This window comes from Bactrocera oleae, chromosome 3, assembly GCF_042242935.1.
Source record: "Bactrocera oleae isolate idBacOlea1 chromosome 3, idBacOlea1, whole genome shotgun sequence".
NCBI classification, from domain to species: domain Eukaryota; kingdom Metazoa; phylum Arthropoda; class Insecta; order Diptera; family Tephritidae; genus Bactrocera; species Bactrocera oleae.
In genome coordinates, this window is record NC_091537.1 from 56,361,629 (window position 1) to 56,381,224 (window position 19,596).

Consider the following 19,596-nt stretch of genomic DNA (forward strand, 5'->3'; position numbering starts at 1 on the left):
AGAAACATATGTATAGACATATAAAGATGAAGTAAAATAAATAATTAAGCAAATTTTGTAAACATATTTTTTCATACTAATACTTTATATCACTTACATGAATTTTACCCACAATTTTGTGCACAACTCCTCGTCGGTTTGAATTTTTTAACGTGATTTTTATAAAATTTTTACTCCTAACACTTTTAAATACAATTTATATTAATTTAATAAAATTTGTAAAAATCGATTTCGATATACGTTTTTTTTTTCAAACAAGGCAGGCCTGCTGCGAATTGTCTAGTTTTTTTTAACGGATTTGACTTATTTAAATATGTCATTCGTTAGTTTTGGCATCAGACATTGAGTTGCTATATACATAAATACTATTTTTATTAAATTAAAATTTTATTTGAAATTTAATTATTCTTGAAGTCGTAAAAAGTTTTTTAAATGCAAACCCATTTCTTAACATATTTTTATACAATATATATTATATATATATATCTTCTGTGCATGTGTATGCCAGCCTAGACGGCTGGACCCATTTTGATGAAATTTTTTGTATGAGTTCAAAGGGTGTCAAGGATGGTTTAGATTCACAATTCGATCAACTAGATAATGTTTTAACAATGAATGTATTTATAGTTTAAATTGTTGTTGATGTTAGATAGTTTTACATAGAATTCCGGCAGACTGCGCTGCAGTTGTGTCAGATATTCGAAAGTTTATTTGAGTTCGAGTTGCGAATGGTAGATGGCGGTGAGATAATATACTAAGATAGCATAAGGAGCATTCATAAATTATGTAAGGCGTTTAGTTGAGAGTTGGTGTTTAGTGAATCTTATAACTTCTTACCATGGGCAGGGAAGGTAGTGAACTTTGTATTACGTAAGATATTAAATTTAAAAATTCATCACTATCGCGGTAAGAGTTGGCGTTATAGAATAGTGCCATCTGTACTTCATCTCTTTAACTTGATATTGAAACAGACACAAATCTATTATTCTATTGTTATTTTCGTTGTCATCTTATACGTAGAGTGTGGTAATAGATGCTTTTTTATACCCTGAACAGGGTATATTAAGTTTGCCACGAAGTTTGTAACACCCAGAAGGAAACGTCGGAGACCCTATAAAATATATAAATAAATGATCAGCATGATGAAGTTGATTTAGCTATGTCCGTCTGTCTGTCTGTCCGTCTGTCTGTATATATACAAAATAGTCCCTCAGTTTTTAAGCTATTGATCTGAAATTTTGCACCTGTCCTTTTCTCACAAAGAAGCTGCTCATTTGTCGGTACAACCGATTACGGACCACTATAGCATATAGCTGCCATACAAACTGAAAAATCGGAATCAAGTGTTTGTATGGAAAACTCTTTCACTTGACGAGGTATCTTCACGAAATTTGGCATGGATTATTATTTAAGGCAATAATCTAATCGCCGAAGAAATTGTATATATCGGATGACTATAGCATATAGCCGCCATACAAACTGAACAATCGGAATCTAGTGCTTGTATGGGAAACTCTTTCATTTGACGAGGTATCTTCACGAAATTTGACATGGATTATTATTTAAGGCAATAATCGAATCGCGGAAGAAATTGTATAGATCGGATGACTATGACATATAGCTGCCATATTAACTGAACGATCGGAGTAAAGTGCTTGCATGGAAAATTTTTTTATTTGACGAGATATCTTCACGAAATTAGACACGAGTTCTTGCTTAAGGCAACAAATTATTCCCCGCAGAAATTGGTCAGATCAGATCACTATATCATATAGCTGCCATACAAATTGAACGTTCGGAATCAAGTTCATGTATTTGTGAAGGGTATTATAGCTTCGGTGCATCCGAAGTTAACGTTTTTTCTTGTTTCTTCTTTTAGTTAACACAGCTTCTTTATTTCACTTCACTCATACAGTATATGCATACTTACACACACAATATATACTCACACGCTACTGATCGGTCGAATTTGGATAAGTGTACATGACGTTAGATATTAAAATAACTCTTGAATAATAATTTTTACAGCTTATTAAATAATGTTTGAAATTTTCGAATTAACGACGTGTGTACAGGACAACGTCTGTCGGCTCAACTAGTTTGATATAAATTCTTATCAATTGCCAACAAGAACATGACCATTTAACAGACTTTATAATTTATATTTTAAGCTGATTTAATAATAAAATAACACAAACATATTTAAGAGACTGTGACAACAACCTCATTTAAAACAACTTTGTCATCAAATATAATATATGACTGCAAAGTTGTCGTAACCTTGTATTCTATGAACGTTGATACAAACCCATATGTTTCTTTGCAAAACCTGTGTTGTCATATTCAGTATTTATAAAATAAAAGTAGTAAATAAACTTACTTTTTTTGGGAGCTGGATACTGTCCCAAGAAAATTTGACACCAGAAAACTTCTGGAGCTTTTCTTAAATGTTTTTTTCTGTATATGAATTTTGCTTTTCATAAGAGCTGGAAACTAAGCTTAATAATCTTAATGTTATAAGTGTAAAATTCTTTATTTATTATTTATACATAAATATTTTTAAATAAGATAGTCAAAATTCTTAAATTTGAGAGCTTTATTAACAAATTTTAAAAACTATCAAACTCTTGCAGTGCAGACCTATGTATTATTACCCAGGAACCTTCAGATCATACTTACGTGAACCGGGAGTTTTCATTGCAAGTCGCAGGCTCACTGAAATAGAATCATAGAATCATATTACGACGATATATTGTCGAAATCGGACTATAACTTTTTAAGGACCCAGATACCAAATATGTGGACCCTAGTGCATATGGCTAATTATTTACTGAACGTATCAAGAATCTTTTTCTAATAACTTTTGTCTGTGACTGCAAGTAATGGATGCAATACTTCCTACTTTTTATTAAAATATATACGAACATCCTATACATATGTATCGCAAGAGTATAAAATGTTTGGTTACACCCGAACTTAGTCATTCCTTACTTGTTTATATTCAAATAAAATATAAAATAATTACCAAAATATTCAAATATCATAGTTTCATATTTTCGCAATCTAATACAAATTATAAACAACAGCGGGAGTATTTTTAATTTTTTTTATGTAGTGGCACCCAGTGATTGTTGTTGTAAGGTGTACATTGCTATGCGTTGATTGCGAGTATTCCATTGATTTGCACACAAAATATCACATAAATTATTAAAATTATTGACGGATAAACTCATAGATATAACAGATTTATGCAACGCTCATAAAAGTACATCATTGTAAATTTTAAGTTATATTTGTTCAAACGAATTAATAGATATCGTTCTAAATTTATTTACGGCAATACGGGTTTTCTAACACCGCGGTATCGGTAGTCAAGGTGCCTGCCATTCGCAGGAGTAGACTGCCTACGAGTTCCCTTGTTTTCTTTGAACTTTTGCATACGAAATTTTATGCAATAAAGGTCATGGATTATTTCGGTTATGTATCCTAGTAGCAAATCTATGATATTTAACAATGGCGAGGAGCTCCACAGATGACCCTCCAAAAGCTTAATAAGCCAACAGTTCCATTTCTGAACCAGATTTACTGATTGATCTTCTAAACCTGATTTAATAAAGCCTTTCTATGGAAATCATTAGAGCTTCATAAATGTCTCTTTCACACTCGGGATCAATCAGCAGTACCTCGGCTCAAACACTTCAATTGTGTAACTAACTTTCCCATACTCGCTGCAAGCAGACTTTGTTAATAATGAGATTTTAAACAGCGAATTTCAAATTTTTAGATGTGATCGACTGAACAGAATCGGTGGAGGTGTTCTATTTGCCGTGCATTCCTCTATCCCATCTGAAAATATTCTTGTTCCAGGGACCGACTCATTTGAATTTAAATGTATTAGAGTATACGTTAATAGTTGCTTTATTTATTTAACCCTATCTTATATACCACCCCATTCGGACTTATCTGTATACATGCAGCATGCTTCTTTAATAAATAGCGTAGTAATTGTATTAGGTGATTTCAATTTACTGTGTGCTTCGTGGAAACCTTTCGATGACTATATCGTACCGATTTGCAATCGGTCATGTTTTAATGAGTTTTTCGAAAAAATGTCCGAGTTGGGTCTGAACCAAATTAATTTGATTCCGAATAAATTTGGTAAATGCTTAGATTTAGTATACGTTGATACCTCTGCAGGATTTCCAAATTTCCGTCCGCAATGAAATACAAATCTATCATTTCAAGTGACAATGATATTATATCCAATATGTTTGCAGAATTTTTCAAGTCAAACTACTGTAATAATTCTTGCAAAACTTTTTCTTATCAACAAGTGCTGTGTTCGAATACTTTAATTAACGCTCCAGTTATTTCTGAAGAAGACGTCCTTTTTAATTTAAATAAGTTAAAACCATCATTTAGTTATGGCCCAGACAATATACCCTCATGCTTCCTAAAAAATAGTGCCAAATATAATATATTTACTTGCCTTTGACAAGGATATTTAATTTCTCTCTTAAACACGGTATATTTCCTTCAATATGGAAACAGTCATTTATAATCCCTTTGCATAAAAGTGGATTTAGATCCAACATTGAAAACTATAGAGGTATCGCAAAACTATCAGTTATACCTAAACTTTTTGAAGCTATCATCACTGACCATATAACCTTTTCGATTTCTCCGTTAATTTCCTCTTCTTAGCATGGATTTCGTAAAGGGAACTCGACTATAACAAACTTACTTGAATTTGTAAACCATGTATCATTGGGTTTTAGGGAACATAAGCATACGGATGTTATATACACAGACTTTAGCAAAGCTTTCGATAAAGTAAATATCTCGATTCTCATACATAAACTTGATCTGCTGGGCTTTCAGCCAAGATTCCTTCAATGGGTATCTTCCTATCTTTATAATAGAACACAACGAGTGATATTTGAGGATACACCTTCAGATACAATTAATGTTTCTTCTGGTGTTCCGCAAGGTAGTCATCTTGGCCCGATTCTGTTCTTGTTGTTTATTAACGATATCTCTTCAGTAATAGAATTCTCAAAAATTTTATTATACGCTGACGATGTAAAGCTTTTTAAATCATACACTTCAACTGAGGAAAGGTGTCTGTTGCAAACAGACTTAAACAATTTGGCTGCATGGTGTGATAGAAATGATTTGCCATTGAATCTCAATAAATGTAAGATGATGTGCTTTTCCCGTAGATCTGTGCACCCCTCTTCTTATGTAATAAAACACCATATTCTAGAGCAAGTTTTAAACTATGCTGATTTGGGAGTAAATATGGACCCTAAGCTTAATTTCAGTCTTCATATTGATACCATGGTCTTGAAAGCAAAAGCTGTCCTCAGTTTTGTTAAACGTTGGTCTAAAGAATTTAGAGATCCGGAATATGGCTCTGTGGTATGGAACCCTAGCTACCAAATCCATTCTGACAAGTTAGAGTCGGTTCAAAAACAATTTTTACTTTTCGCCTTAACGCATTTCCGATGGGATGCTAGGGTAAGTCTACCTCCATACACTAGTCGTTTAAAACTTATTAATCTACCTACACTTTCTAGTCGTAGGGAAATGCTTGGCATAACATTCTTAGTGAAACGTTTGAATGGAACTGTTTGCAGTTCTTTTCTCCTGTCTGAAATTAAATCTAATATCCCGGTTCGCCTTTCGAGGCAGTTTATACCTTTACTGCTAAAATCCTGTAGATCAAATTTTGAACTAAACGAGCCATTCCGCCGTATATGTCATGATTTTAATTCTCATTCCAGCACATTTGACTTATCTGACTCACTTTTCAAAATTAAAAAGACTTTATTGTTTTCTCTTAATAAATGAAAATGTAACAATTTATTATATTGTAACTTTAGATCTTAGCTGTTGAAATTTTTGTTTCTGTAGCTGAGCAGTTTTAGATCTCAACACTTAAAAAACTCTCTTGCCTTTTCTGGCTCGGCTAATTCCGCACGTATGCGGATTGCGCCCCTCGCGTCGGTTGGGCGGGAGGAGGGTAATCGTTGGGTTATTATTATTATTATTATTATTAAGAAACATATGTATAGACATATAAAGATGAAGTAAAATAAATAATTAAGCAAATTTTGTAAACATATTTTTTCATACTAATACTTTATATCACTTACATGAATTTTACCCACAATTTTGTGCACAACTCCTCGTCGGCTTGAATTTTTTAACGTGATTTTTATAAAATTTTTACTCCTAACACTTTTAAATACAATTTATATTAATTTAATAAAATTTGTAAAAATCGATTTCGATATACGTTTTTTTTTTCAAACAAGGCAGGCCTGCTGCGAATTGTCTAGTTTTTTTTAACGGATTTGACTTATTTAAATATGTCATTCGTTAGTTTTGGCATCAGACATTGAGTTGCTATATACATAAATACTATTTTTATTAAATTAAAATTTTATTTGAAATTTAATTATTCTTGAAGTCGTAAAAAGTTTTTTAAATGCAAACCCATTTCTTAACATATTTTTATACAATATATATTATATATATATATCTTCTGTGCATGTGTATGCCAGCCTAGACGGCTGGACCCATTTTGATGAAATTTTTTGTATGAGTTCAAAGGGTGTGAAGGATGGTTTAGATTCACAATTCGATCAACTAGATAATGTTTTAACAATGAATGTATTTATAGTTTAAATTGTTGTTGATGTTAGATAGTTTTACATAGAATTCCGGCAGACTGCGCTGCAGTTGTGTCAGATATTCGAAAGTTTATTTGAGTTCGAGTTGCGAATGGTAGATGGCGGTGAGATAATATACTAAGATAGCATAAGGAGCATTCATAAATTATGTAAGGCGTTTAGTTGAGAGTTGGTGTTTAATGAATCTTATAACTTCTTACCATGGGCAGGGAAAGTAGTGAACTTTGTATTACGTAAGATATTAAATTTAAAAATTCATCACTATCGCGGTAAGAGTTGGCGTTATAGAATAGCGCCATCTGTACTTCATCTCTTTAACTTGATATTGAAACGGACACAAATCTATTATTCTATTGTTATTTTCGTTGTCATCTTATACGTAGAGTGTGGTAATAGATGCTTTTTTATACCCTGAACAGGGTATATTAAGTTTGCCACGAAGTTTGTAACACCCAGAAGGAAACGTCGGAGACCCTATAAAATATATAAATAAATGATCAGCATGATGAAGTTGATTTAGCTATGTCTGTCTGTCCGTCTGTCTGTATATATACAAAATAGTCCCTCAGTTTTTAAGCTATTGATCTGAAATTTTGCACCTGCCCTTTTCTCACAAAGAAGCTGCTCATTTGTCGGTACAACCGATTACGGACCACTATAGCATATAGCTGCCATACAAACTGAACAATCGGAATCAAGTGTTTGTATGGAAAACTCTTTCACTTGACGAGGTATCTTCACGAAATTTGGCATGGATTATTATTTAAGGCAATAATCTAATCGCCGAAGAAATTGTATATATCGGATGACTATAGCATATAGCCGCCATACAAACTGAACAATTGGAATCTAGTGCTTGTATGGGAAACTCTTTCATTTGACGAGGTATCTTCACGAAATTTGACATGGATTATTATTTAAGGCAATAATCGAATCGCGGAAGAAATTGTATAGATCGGATGACTATGACATATAGCTGCCATATTAACTGAACGATCGGAGTAAAGTGCTTGCATGGAAAATTTTTTTATTTGACGAGATATCTTCACGAAATTAGACACGAGTTCTTGCTTAAGGCAACAAATTATTCCCCGCAGAAATTGGTCAGATCAGATCACTATATCATATAGCTGCCATACAAATTGAACGTTCGGAATCAAGTTCATGTATTTGTGAAGGGTATTATAGCTTCGGTGCATCCGAAGTTAACGTTTTTTCTTGTTTCTTCTTTTAGTTAACACAGCTTCTTTATTTCACTTCACTCATACAGTATATGCATACTTACACACACAATATATACTCACACGCTACTGATCGGTCGAATTTGGATAAGTGTACATGACGTTAGATATTAAAATAACTCTTGAATAATAATTTTTACAGCTTATTAAATAATGTTTGAAATATTCGAATTAACGACGTGTGTACAGGACAACGTCTGTCGGCTCAACTAGTTTGATATAAATTCTTATCAATTGCCAACAAGAACATGACCATTTAACAGACTTTATAATTTATATTTTAAGCTGATTTAATAATAACATAACACAAACATATTTAAGAGACTGTGACAACAAACTCATTTAAAACAACTTTGTCATCAAATATAATATATGACTGCAAAGTTGTCGTAACCTTGTATTCTATGAACGTTGATACAAACCCATATGTTTCTTTGCAAAACCTGTGTTGTCATATTCAGTATTTATAAAATAAAAGTAGTAAATAAACTTACTTTTTTTGGGAGCTGGATGCTGTCCCAAGAAAATTTGACACCAGAAAACTTCTGGAGCTTTTCTTAAATGTTTTTTTCTGTATATGAATTTTGCTTTTCATAAGAGCTGGAAACTAAGCTTAATAATCTTAATGTTATAAGTGTAAAATTCTTTATTTATTATTTATACATAAATATTTTTAAATAAGATAGTCAAAATTCTTAAATTTGATAGCTTTATTAACAAATTTTAAAAACTATCAAACTCTTGCAGTGCAGACCTATGTATTATTACCCAGGAACCTTCAGATCATACTTACGTGAACCGGGAGTTTTCATTGCAAGTCGCAGGCTCACTGAAATAGAATCATAGAATCATATTACGACGATATATTGTCGAAATCGGACTATAACTTTTTAAGGACCCAGATACCAAATATGTGAACCCTAGTGCATATGGCTAATTATTTACTGAACGTATCAAGAATCTTTTTCTAATAACTTTTGTCTGTGACTGCAAGTAATGGATGCAATACTTCCTACTTTTTATTAAAATATATACGAACATCCCATACATATGTATCGCAAGAGTATATGTTTGGTTACACCCGAACTTAGTCATTCCTTACTTGTTTATATTCAAATAAAATATAAAATAATTACCAAAATATTCAAATATCATAGTTTCATATTTTCGCAATCTAATACAAATTATAAACAACAGCGGGAGTATTTTTAATTTTTTTTATATAGTGGCACCCAGTGATTGTTGTTGTAAGGTGTACATTGCTATGCGTTGATTGCGAGTATTCCATTGATTTGCACACAAAATATCACATAAATTATTAAAATTATTGACGGATAAACTCATAGATATAACAGATTTATGCAACGCTCATAAAAGTACATCATTGTAAATTTTAAGTTATATTTGTTCAAACGAATTAATAGATATCGTTCTAAATTTATTTACGGCAATACGGGTTTTCTAACACCGCGGTATCGGTAGTCAAGGTGCCTGCCATTCGCAGGAGTAGACTGCCTACGAGTTCCCTTGTTTTCTTTGAACTTTTGCATACGAAATTTTATGCAATAAAGGTCATGGATTATTTCGGTTATGTATCCTAGTAGCAAATCTATGATATTTAACAATGGCGAGGAGCTCCACAGATGACCCTCCAAAAGCTTAATAAGCCAACAGTTCCATTTCTGAACCAGATTTACTGATTGATCTTCTAAACCTGATTTAATAAAGCCTTTCTATGGAAATCATTAGAGCTTCATAAATGTCTCTTTCACACTCGAGATCAATCAGCAGTACCTCGGCTCAAACACTTCAATTGTGTAACTAACTTTCCCATACTCGCTGCAAGCAGACTTTGTTAATAATGAGATTTTAAACAGCGAATTTCAAATTTTTAGATGTGATCGACTGAACAGAATCGGTGGAGGTGTTCTATTTGCCGTGCATTCCTCTATCCCATCTGAAAATATTCTTGTTCCAGGGACCGACTCATTTGAATTTAAATGTATTAGAGTATACGTTAATAGTTGCTTTATTTATTTAACCCTATCTTATATACCACCCCATTCGGACTTATCTGTATACATGCAGCATGCTTCTTTAATAAATAGCGTAGTAATTGTATTAGGTGATTTCAATTTACCGTGTGCTTCGTGGAAACCTTTCGATGACTATATCGTACCGATTTGCAATCGGTCATGTTTTAATGAGTTTTTCGAAAAAATGTCCGAGTTGGGTCTGAACCAAATTAATTTGATTCCGAATAAATTTGGTAAATGCTTAGATTTAGTATACGTTGATACCTCTGCAGGATTTCCAAATTTCCGTCCGCAATGAAATACAAATCTATCATTTCAAGTGACAATGATATTATATCCAATATGTTTGCAGAATTTTTCAAGTCAAACTACTGTAATAATTCTTGCAAAACTTTTTCTTATCAACAAGTGCTGTGTTCGAATACTTTAATTAACGCTCCAGTTATTTCTGAAGAAGACGTCCTTTTTAATTTAAATAAGTTAAAACCATCATTTAGTTATGGCCCAGACAATATACCCTCATGCTTCCTAAAAAATAGTGCCAAATATAATATATTTACTTGCCTTTGACAAGGATATTTAATTTCTCTCTTAAACACGGTATATTTCCTTCAATATGGAAACAGTCATTTATAATCCCTTTGCATAAAAGTGGATTTAGATCCAACATTGAAAACTATAGAGGTATCGCAAAACTATCAGTTATACCTAAACTTTTTGAAGCTATCATCACTGACCATATAACCTTTTCGATTTCTCCGTTAATTTCCTCTTCTTAGCATGGATTTCGTAAAGGGAACTCGACTATAACAAACTTACTTGAATTTGTAAACCATGTATCATTGGGTTTTAGGGAACATAAGCATACGGATGTTATATACACAGACTTTAGCAAAGCTTTCGATAAAGTAAATATCTCGATTCTCATACATAAACTTGATCTGCTGGGCTTTCAGCCAAGATTCCTTCAATGGGTATCTTCCTATCTTTATAATAGAACACAACGAGTGATATTTGAGGATACACCTTCAGATACAATTAATGTTTCTTCTGGTGTTCCGCAAGGTAGTCATCTTGGCCCGATTCTGTTCTTGTTGTTTATTAACGATATCTCTTCAGTAATAGAATTCTCAAAAATTTTATTATACGCTGACGATGTAAAGCTTTTTAAATCATACACTTCAACTGAGGAAAGGTGTCTGTTGCAAACAGACTTAAACAATTTGGCTGCATGGTGTGATAGAAATGATTTGCCATTGAATCTCAATAAATGTAAGATGATGTGCTTTTCCCGTAGATCTGTGCACCCCTCTTCTTATGTAATAAAACACCATATTCTAGAGCAAGTTTTAAACTATGTTGATTTGGGAGTTAATATGGACCCTAAGCTTAATTTCAGTCTTCATATTGATACCATGGTCTTGAAAGCAAAAGCTGTCCTCAGTTTTGTTAAACGTTGGTCTAAAGAATTTAGAGATCCGGAATATGGCTCTGTGGTATGGAACCCTAGCTACCAAATCCATTCTGACAAGTTAGAGTCGGTTCAAAAACAATTTTTACTTTTCGCCTTAACGCATTTCCGATGGGATGCTAGGGTAAGTCTACCTCCATACACTAGTCGTTTAAAACTTATTAATCTACCTACACTTTCTAGTCGTAGGGAAATGCTTGGCATAACATTCTTAGTGAAACTTTTGAATGGAACTGTTTGCAGTTCTTTTCTCCTGTCTGAAATTAAATCTAATATCCCGGTTCGCCTTTCGAGGCAGTTTAGACCTTTACTGCTAAAATCCTGTAGATCAAATTTTGAACTAAACGAGCCATTCCGCCGTATATGTCATGATTTTAATTCTCATTCCAGCACATTTGACTTATCTGACTCACTTTTCAAAATTAAAAAGACTTTATTGTTTTCTCTTAATAAATGAAAATGTAACAATTTATTATATTGTAACTTTAGATCTTAGCTGTTGAAATTTTTGTTTCTGTAGCTGAGCAGTTTTAGATCTCAACACTTAAAAAACTCTCTTGCCTTTTCTGGCTCGGCTAATTCCGCACGTATGCGGATTGCGCCCCTCGCGTCGGTTGGGCGGGAGGAGGGTAATCGTTGGGTTATTATTATTATTATTATTATTAAGAAACATATGTATAGACATATAAAGATGAAGTAAAATAAATAATTAAGCAAATTTTGTAAACATATTTTTTCATACTAATACTTTATATCACTTACATGAATTTTACCCACAATTTTGTGCACAACTCCTCGTCGGTTTGAATTTTTTAACGTGATTTTTATAAAATTTTTACTCCTAACACTTTTAAATACAATTTATATTAATTTAATAAAATTTGTAAAAATCGATTTCGATATACGTTTTTTTTTTCAAACAAGGCAGGCCTGCTGCGAATTGTCTAGTTTTTTTTAACGGATTTGACTTATTTAAATATGTCATTCGTTAGTTTTGGCATCAGACATTGAGTTGCTATATACATAAATACTATTTTTATTAAATTAAAATTTTATTTGAAATTTAATTATTCTTGAAGTCGTAAAAAGTTTTTTAAATGCAAACCCATTTCTTAACATATTTTTATACAATATATATTATATATATATATCTTCTGTGCATGTGTATGCCAGCCTAGACGGCTGGACCCATTTTGATGAAATTTTTTGTATGAGTTCAAAGGGTGTCAAGGATGGTTTAGATTCACAATTCGATCAACTAGATAATGTTTTAACAATGAATGTATTTATAGTTTAAATTGTTGTTGATGTTAGATAGTTTTACATAGAATTCCGGCAGACTGCGCTGCAGTTGTGTCAGATATTCGAAAGTTTATTTGAGTTCGAGTTGCGAATGGTAGATGGCGGTGAGATAATATACTAAGATAGCATAAGGAGCATTCATAAATTATGTAAGGCGTTTAGTTGAGAGTTGGTGTTTAGTGAATCTTATAACTTCTTACCATGGGCAGGGAAAGTAGTGAACTTTGTATTACGTAAGATATTAAATTTAAAAATTCATCACTATCGCGGTAAGAGTTGGCGTTATAGAATAGCGCCATCTGTACTTCATCTCTTTAACTTGATATTAAAACGGACACAAATCTATTATTCTATTGTTATTTTCGTTGTCATCTTATACGTAGAGTGTGGTAATAGATGCTTTTTTATACCCTGAACAGGGTATATTAAGTTTGCCACGAAGTTTGTAACACCCAGAAGGAAACGTCGGAGACCCTATAAAATATATAAATAAATGATCAGCATGATGAAGTTGATTTAGCTATGTCCGTCTGTCTGTCTGTCCGTCTGTCTGTATATATACAAAATAGTCCCTCAGTTTTTAAGCTATTGATCTGAAATTTTGCACCTGCCCTTTTCTCACAAAGAAGCTCCTCATTTGTCGGTACAACCGATTACGGACCACTATAGCATATAGCTGCCATACAAACTGAACAATCGGAATCAAGTGTTTGTATGGAAAACTCTTTCACTTGACGAGGTATCTTCACGAAATTTGGCATGGATTATTATTTAAGGCAATAATCTAATCGCCGAAGAAATTGTATATATCGGATGACTATAGCATATAGCCGCCATACAAACTGAACAATTGGAATCTAGTGCTTGTATGGGAAACTCTTTCATTTGACGAGGTATCTTCACGAAATTTGACATGGATTATTATTTAAGGCAATAATCGAATCGCGGAAGAAATTGTATAGATCGGATGACTATGACATATAGCTGCCATATTAACTGAACGATCGGAGTAAAGTGCTTGCATGGAAAATTTTTTTATTTGACGAGATATCTTCACGAAATTAGACACGAGTTCTTGCTTAAGGCAACAAATTATTCCCCGCAGAAATTGGTCAGATCAGATCACTATATCATATAGCTGCCATACAAATTGAACGTTCGGAATCAAGTTCATGTATTTGTGAAGGGTATTATAGCTTCGGTGCATCCGAAGTTAACGTTTTTTCTTGTTTCTTCTTTTAGTTAACACAGCTTCTTTATTTCACTTCACTCATACAGTATATGCATACTTACACACACAATATATACTCACACGCTACTGATCGGTCGAATTTGGATAAGTGTACATGACGTTAGATATTAAAATAACTCTTGAATAATAATTTTTACAGCTTATTAAATAATGTTTGAAATTTTCGAATTAACGACGTGTGTACAGGACAACGTCTGTCGGCTCAACTAGTTTGATATAAATTCTTATCAATTGCCAACAAGAACATGACCATTTAACAGACTTTATAATTTATATTTTAAGCTGATTTAATAATAAAATAACACAAACATATTTAAGAGACTGTGACAACAAACTCATTTAAAACAACTTTGTCATCAAATATAATATATGACTGCAAAGTTGTCGTAACCTTGTATTCTATGAACGTTGATACAAACCCATATGTTTCTTTGCAAAACCTGTGTTGTCATATTCAGTATTTATAAAATAAAAGTAGTAAATAAACTTACTTTTTTTGGGAGCTGGATACTGTCCCAAGAAAATTTGACACCAGAAAACTTCTGGAGCTTTTCTTAAATGTTTTTTTCTGTATATGAATTTTGCTTTTCATAAGAGCTGGAAACTAAGCTTAATAATCTTAATGTTATAAGTGTAAAATTCTTTATTTATTATTTATACATAAATATTTTTAAATAAGATAGTCAAAATTCTTAAATTTGATAGCTTTATTAACAAATTTTAAAAACTATCAAACTCTTGCAGTGCAGACCTATGTATTATTACCCAGGAACCTTCAGACGTGAACCGGGAGTTTTCATTGCAAGTCGCAGGCTCACTGAAATAGAATCATAGAATCATATTACGACGATATATTGTCGAAATCGGACTATAACTTTTTAAGGACCCAGATACCAAATATGTGAACCCTAGTGCATATGGCTAATTATTTACTGAACGTATCAAGAATCTTTTTCTAATAACTTTTGTCTGTGACTGCAAGTAATGGATGCAATACTTCCTACTTTTTATTAAAATATATACGAACATCCCATACATATGTATCGCAAGAGTATATGTTTGGTTACACCCGAACTTAGTCATTCCTTACTTGTTTATATTCAAATAAAATATAAAATAATTACCAAAATATTCAAATATCATAGTTTCATATTTTCGCAATCTAATACAAATTATAAACAACAGCGGGAGTATTTTTAATTTTTTTTATATAGTGGCACCCAGTGATTGTTGTTGTAAGGTGTACATTGCTATGCGTTGATTGCGAGTATTCCATTGATTTGCACACAAAATATCACATAAATTATTAAAATTATTGACGGATAAACTCATAGATATAACAGATTTATGCAACGCTCATAAAAGTACATCATTGTAAATTTTAAGTTATATTTGTTCAAACGAATTAATAGATATCGTTCTAAATTTATTTACGGCAATACGGGTTTTCTAACACCGCGGTATCGGTAGTCAAGGTGCCTGCCATTCGCAGGAGTAGACTGCCTACGAGTTCCCTTGTTTTCTTTGAACTTTTGCATACGAAATTTTATGCAATAAAGGTCATGGATTATTTCGGTTATGTATCCTAGTAGCAAATCTATGATATTTAACAATAACGAGGAGCTCCACAGATGACCCTCCAAAAGCTTAATAAGCCAACAGTTCCATTTCTGGACCAGATTTACTGATTGATCTTCTAAACCCGATTTAATAAAGCCTTTCTATGGAAATCATTAGAGCTTCATAAATGTCTCTTTCACACTCGGGATCAATCAGCAGTACCTCGGCTCAAACACTTCAATTGTGTAACTAACTTTCCCATACTCGCTGCAAGCAGACTTTGTTAATAATGAGATTTTAAACAGCGAATTTCAAATTTTTAGATGTGATCGACTGAACAGAATCGGTGGAGGTGTTCTATTTGTCGTGCATTCCTCTATCCCATCTGAAAATATTCTTGTTCCAGGGACCGACTCATTTGAATTTAAATGTATTAGAGTATACGTTAATAGTTGCTTTATTTATTTAACCCTATCTTATATACCACCCCATTCGGACTTATCTGTATACATGCAGCATGCTTCTTTAATAAATAGCGTAGTAATTGTATTAGGTGATTTCAATTTACCGTGTGCTTCGTGGAAACCTTTCGATGACTATATCGTACCGATTTGCAATCGGTCATGTTTTAATGAGTTTTTCGAAAAAATGTCCGAGTTGGGTCTGAACCAAATTAATTTGATTCCGAATAAATTTGGTAAATGCTTGGATTTAGTATACGTTGATACCTCTGCAGGATTTCCAAATTTCCGTCCGCAATTAAATACAAATCTATCATTTCAAGTGACAATGATATTATATCCAATATGTTTGCAGAATTTTTCAAGTCAAACTACTGTAATAATTCTTGCAAAACTTTTTCTTATCAGCAATCTGTGCACCCCTCTTCTTATGTAATAAAACACCATATTCTAGAGCAAGTTTTAAACTATGTTGATTTGGGAGTTAATATGGACCCTAAGCTTAATTTCAGTCTTCATATTGATACCATGGTCTTGAAAGCAAAAGCTGTCCTCAGTTTTGTTAAACGTTGGTCTAAAGAATTTAGAGATCCGGAATATGGCTCTGTGGTATGGAACCCTAGCTACCAAATCCATTCTGACAAGTTAGAGTCGGTTCAAAAACAATTTTTACTTTTCGCCTTAACGCATTTCCGATGGGATGCTAGGGTAAGTCTACCTCCATACACTAGTCGTTTAAAACTTATTAATCTACCTACACTTTCTAGTCGTAGGGAAATGCTTGGCATAACATTCTTAGTGAAACTTTTGAATGGAACTGTTTGCAGTTCTTTTCTCCTGTCTGAAATTAAATCTAATATCCCGGTTCGCCTTTCGAGGCAGTTTAGACCTTTACTGCTAAAATCCTGTAGATCAAATTTTGAACTAAACGAGCAATTCCGCCGTATATGTCATGATTTTAATTCTCATTCCAGCACATTTGACTTATCTGACTCACTTTTCAAAATTAAAAAGACTTTATTGTTTTCTCTTAATAAATGAAAATGTAACAATTTATTATATTGTAACTTTAGATCTTAGCTGTTGAAATTTTTGTTTCTGTAGCTGAGCAGTTTTAGATCTCAACACTTAAAAAACTCTCTTGCCTTTTCTGGCTCGGCTAATTCCGCACGTATGCGGATTGCGCCCCTCGCGTCGGTTGGGCGGGAGGAGGGTAATCGTTGGGTTATTATTATTATTATTATTATTAAGAAACATATGTATAGACATATAAAGATGAATTAAAATAAATAATTAAGCAAATTTTTTTAAACATATTTTTTCATACTAATACTTTATATCACTTACATGAATTTTACCCACAATTTTGTGCACAACTCCTCGTCGGTTTGAATTTTTTAACGTGATTTTTATAAAATTTTTACTCCTAACACTTTTAAATACAATTTATATTAATTTAATAAAATTTGTAAAAATCGATTTCGATATACGTTTTTTTTTTCAAACAAGGCAGGCCTGCTGCGAATTGTCTAGTTTTTTTTAACGGATTTGACTTATTTAAATATGTCATTCGTTAGTTTTGGCATCAGACATTGAGTTGCTATATACATAAATACTATTTTTATTAAATTAAAATTTTATTTGAAATTTAATTATTCTTGAAGTCGTAAAAAGTTTTTTAAATGCAAACCCATTTCTTAACATATTTTTATACAATATATATTATATATATATATCTTCTGTGCATGTGTATGCCAGCCTAGACGGCTGGACCCATTTTGATGAAATTTTTTGTATGAGTTCAAAGGGTGTCAAGGATGGTTTAGATTCACAATTCGATCAACTAGATAATGTTTTAACAATGAATGTATTTATAGTTTAAATTGTTGTTGATGTTAGATAGTTTTACATAGAATTCCGGCAGACTGCGCTGCAGTTGTGTCAGATATTCGAAAGTTTATTTGAGTTCGAGTTGCGAATGGTAGATGGCGGTGAGATAATATACTAAGATAGCATAAGGAGCATTCATAAATTATGTAAGGCGTTTAGTTGAGAGTTGGTGTTTAGTGAATCTTATAACTTCTTACCATGGGCAGGGAAAGTAGTGAACTTTGTATTACGTAAGATATTAAATTTAAAAATTCATCACTATCGCGGTAAGAGTTGGCGTTATAGAATAGCGCCGTCTGTACTTCATCTCTTTAACTTGATATTGAAACAGACACAAATCTATTATTCTATTGTTATTTTCGTTGTCATCTTATACGTAGAGTGTGGTAATAGATGCTTTTTTATACCCTGAACAGGGTATATTAAGTTTGCCACGAAGTTTGTAACACCCAGAAGGAAACGTCGGAGACCCTATAAAATATATAAATAAATGATCAGCATGATGAAGTTGATTTAGCTATGTCCGTCTGTCTGTCTGTCCGTCTGTCTGTATATATACAAAATAGTCCCTCAGTTTTTAAGCTATTGATCTGAAATTTTGCACCTGTCCTTTTCTCACAAAGAAGCTGCTCATTTGTCGGTACAACCGATTACGGACCACTATAGCATATAGCTGCCATACAAACTGAACAATCGGAATCAAGTGTTTGTATGGAAAACTCTTTCACTTGACGAGGTATCTTCACGAAATTTGGCATGGATTATTATTTAAGGCAATAATCTAATCGCCGAAGAAATTGTATATATCGGATGACTATAGCATATAGCCGCCATACAAACTGAACAATCGGAATCTAGTGCTTGTATGGGAAACTCTTTCATTTGACGAGGTATCTTCACGAAATTTGACATGGATTATTATTTAAGGCAATAATCGAATCGCGGAAGAAATTGTATAGATCGGATGACTATGACATATAGCTGCCATATTAACTGAACGATCGGAGTAAAGTGCTTGCATGGAAAATTTTTTTATTTGACGAGATATCTTCACGAAATTAGACACGAGTTCTTGCTTAAGGCAACAAATTATTCCCCGCAGAAATTGGTCAGATCAGATCACTATATCATATAGCTGCCATACAAATTGAACGTTCGGAATCAAGTTCATGTATTTGTGAAGGGTATTATAGCTTCGGTGCATCCGAAGTTAACGTTTTTTCTTGTTTCTTCTTTTAGTTAACACAGCTTCTTTATTTCACTTCACTCATACAGTATATGCATACTTACACACACAATATATACTCACACGCTACTGATCGGTCGAATTTGGATAAGTGTACATGACGTTAGATATTAAAATAACTCTTGAATAATAATTTTTACAGCTTATTAAATAATGTTTGAAATTTTCGAATTAACGACGTGTGTACAGGACAACGTCTGTCGGCTCAACTAGTTTAATATAAATTCTTATCAATTGCCAACAAGAACATGACCATTTAACAGACTTTATAATTTATATTTTAAGCTGATTTAATAATAAAATAACACAAACATATTTAAGAGACTGTGACAACAACCTCATTTAAAACAACTTTGTCATCAAATATAATATATGACTGCAAAGTTGTCGTAACCTTGTATTCTATGAACGTTGATACAAACCCATATGTTTCTTTGCA

General features: G+C 32.6%; 4 long non-coding RNA genes across 4 annotated transcripts; all 4 read right to left on the minus strand.

Moving 5' to 3' along the window:
• Window positions 1-368: 368 nt before the first annotated feature.
• On the minus strand, window positions 369-2,207 carry LOC138855932 (uncharacterized). The gene is made up of 2 exons (XR_011395063.1): window positions 1,950-2,207; window positions 369-1,111 (listed from the first exon to the last, which is right to left on the minus strand). It is a non-coding gene; the product is annotated as an uncharacterized lncRNA (long non-coding RNA).
• A 4,222-nt stretch (window positions 2,208-6,429) lies between these two features.
• Window positions 6,430-8,212, minus strand: LOC138855933 (uncharacterized). The gene is made up of 2 exons (XR_011395064.1): window positions 8,003-8,212; window positions 6,430-7,172 (listed from the first exon to the last, which is right to left on the minus strand). It is a non-coding gene; the product is annotated as an uncharacterized lncRNA (long non-coding RNA).
• A 4,267-nt stretch (window positions 8,213-12,479) lies between these two features.
• LOC138856224 (uncharacterized) lies at window positions 12,480-14,417 on the minus strand. Its single transcript, XR_011395345.1, has 2 exons — window positions 14,061-14,417; window positions 12,480-13,222 (listed from the first exon to the last, which is right to left on the minus strand). It is a non-coding gene; the product is annotated as an uncharacterized lncRNA (long non-coding RNA).
• A 3,222-nt stretch (window positions 14,418-17,639) lies between these two features.
• On the minus strand, window positions 17,640-19,366 carry LOC138855934 (uncharacterized). The gene is made up of 2 exons (XR_011395065.1): window positions 19,221-19,366; window positions 17,640-18,382 (listed from the first exon to the last, which is right to left on the minus strand). It is a non-coding gene; the product is annotated as an uncharacterized lncRNA (long non-coding RNA).
• Window positions 19,367-19,596: the final 230 nt, after the last annotated feature.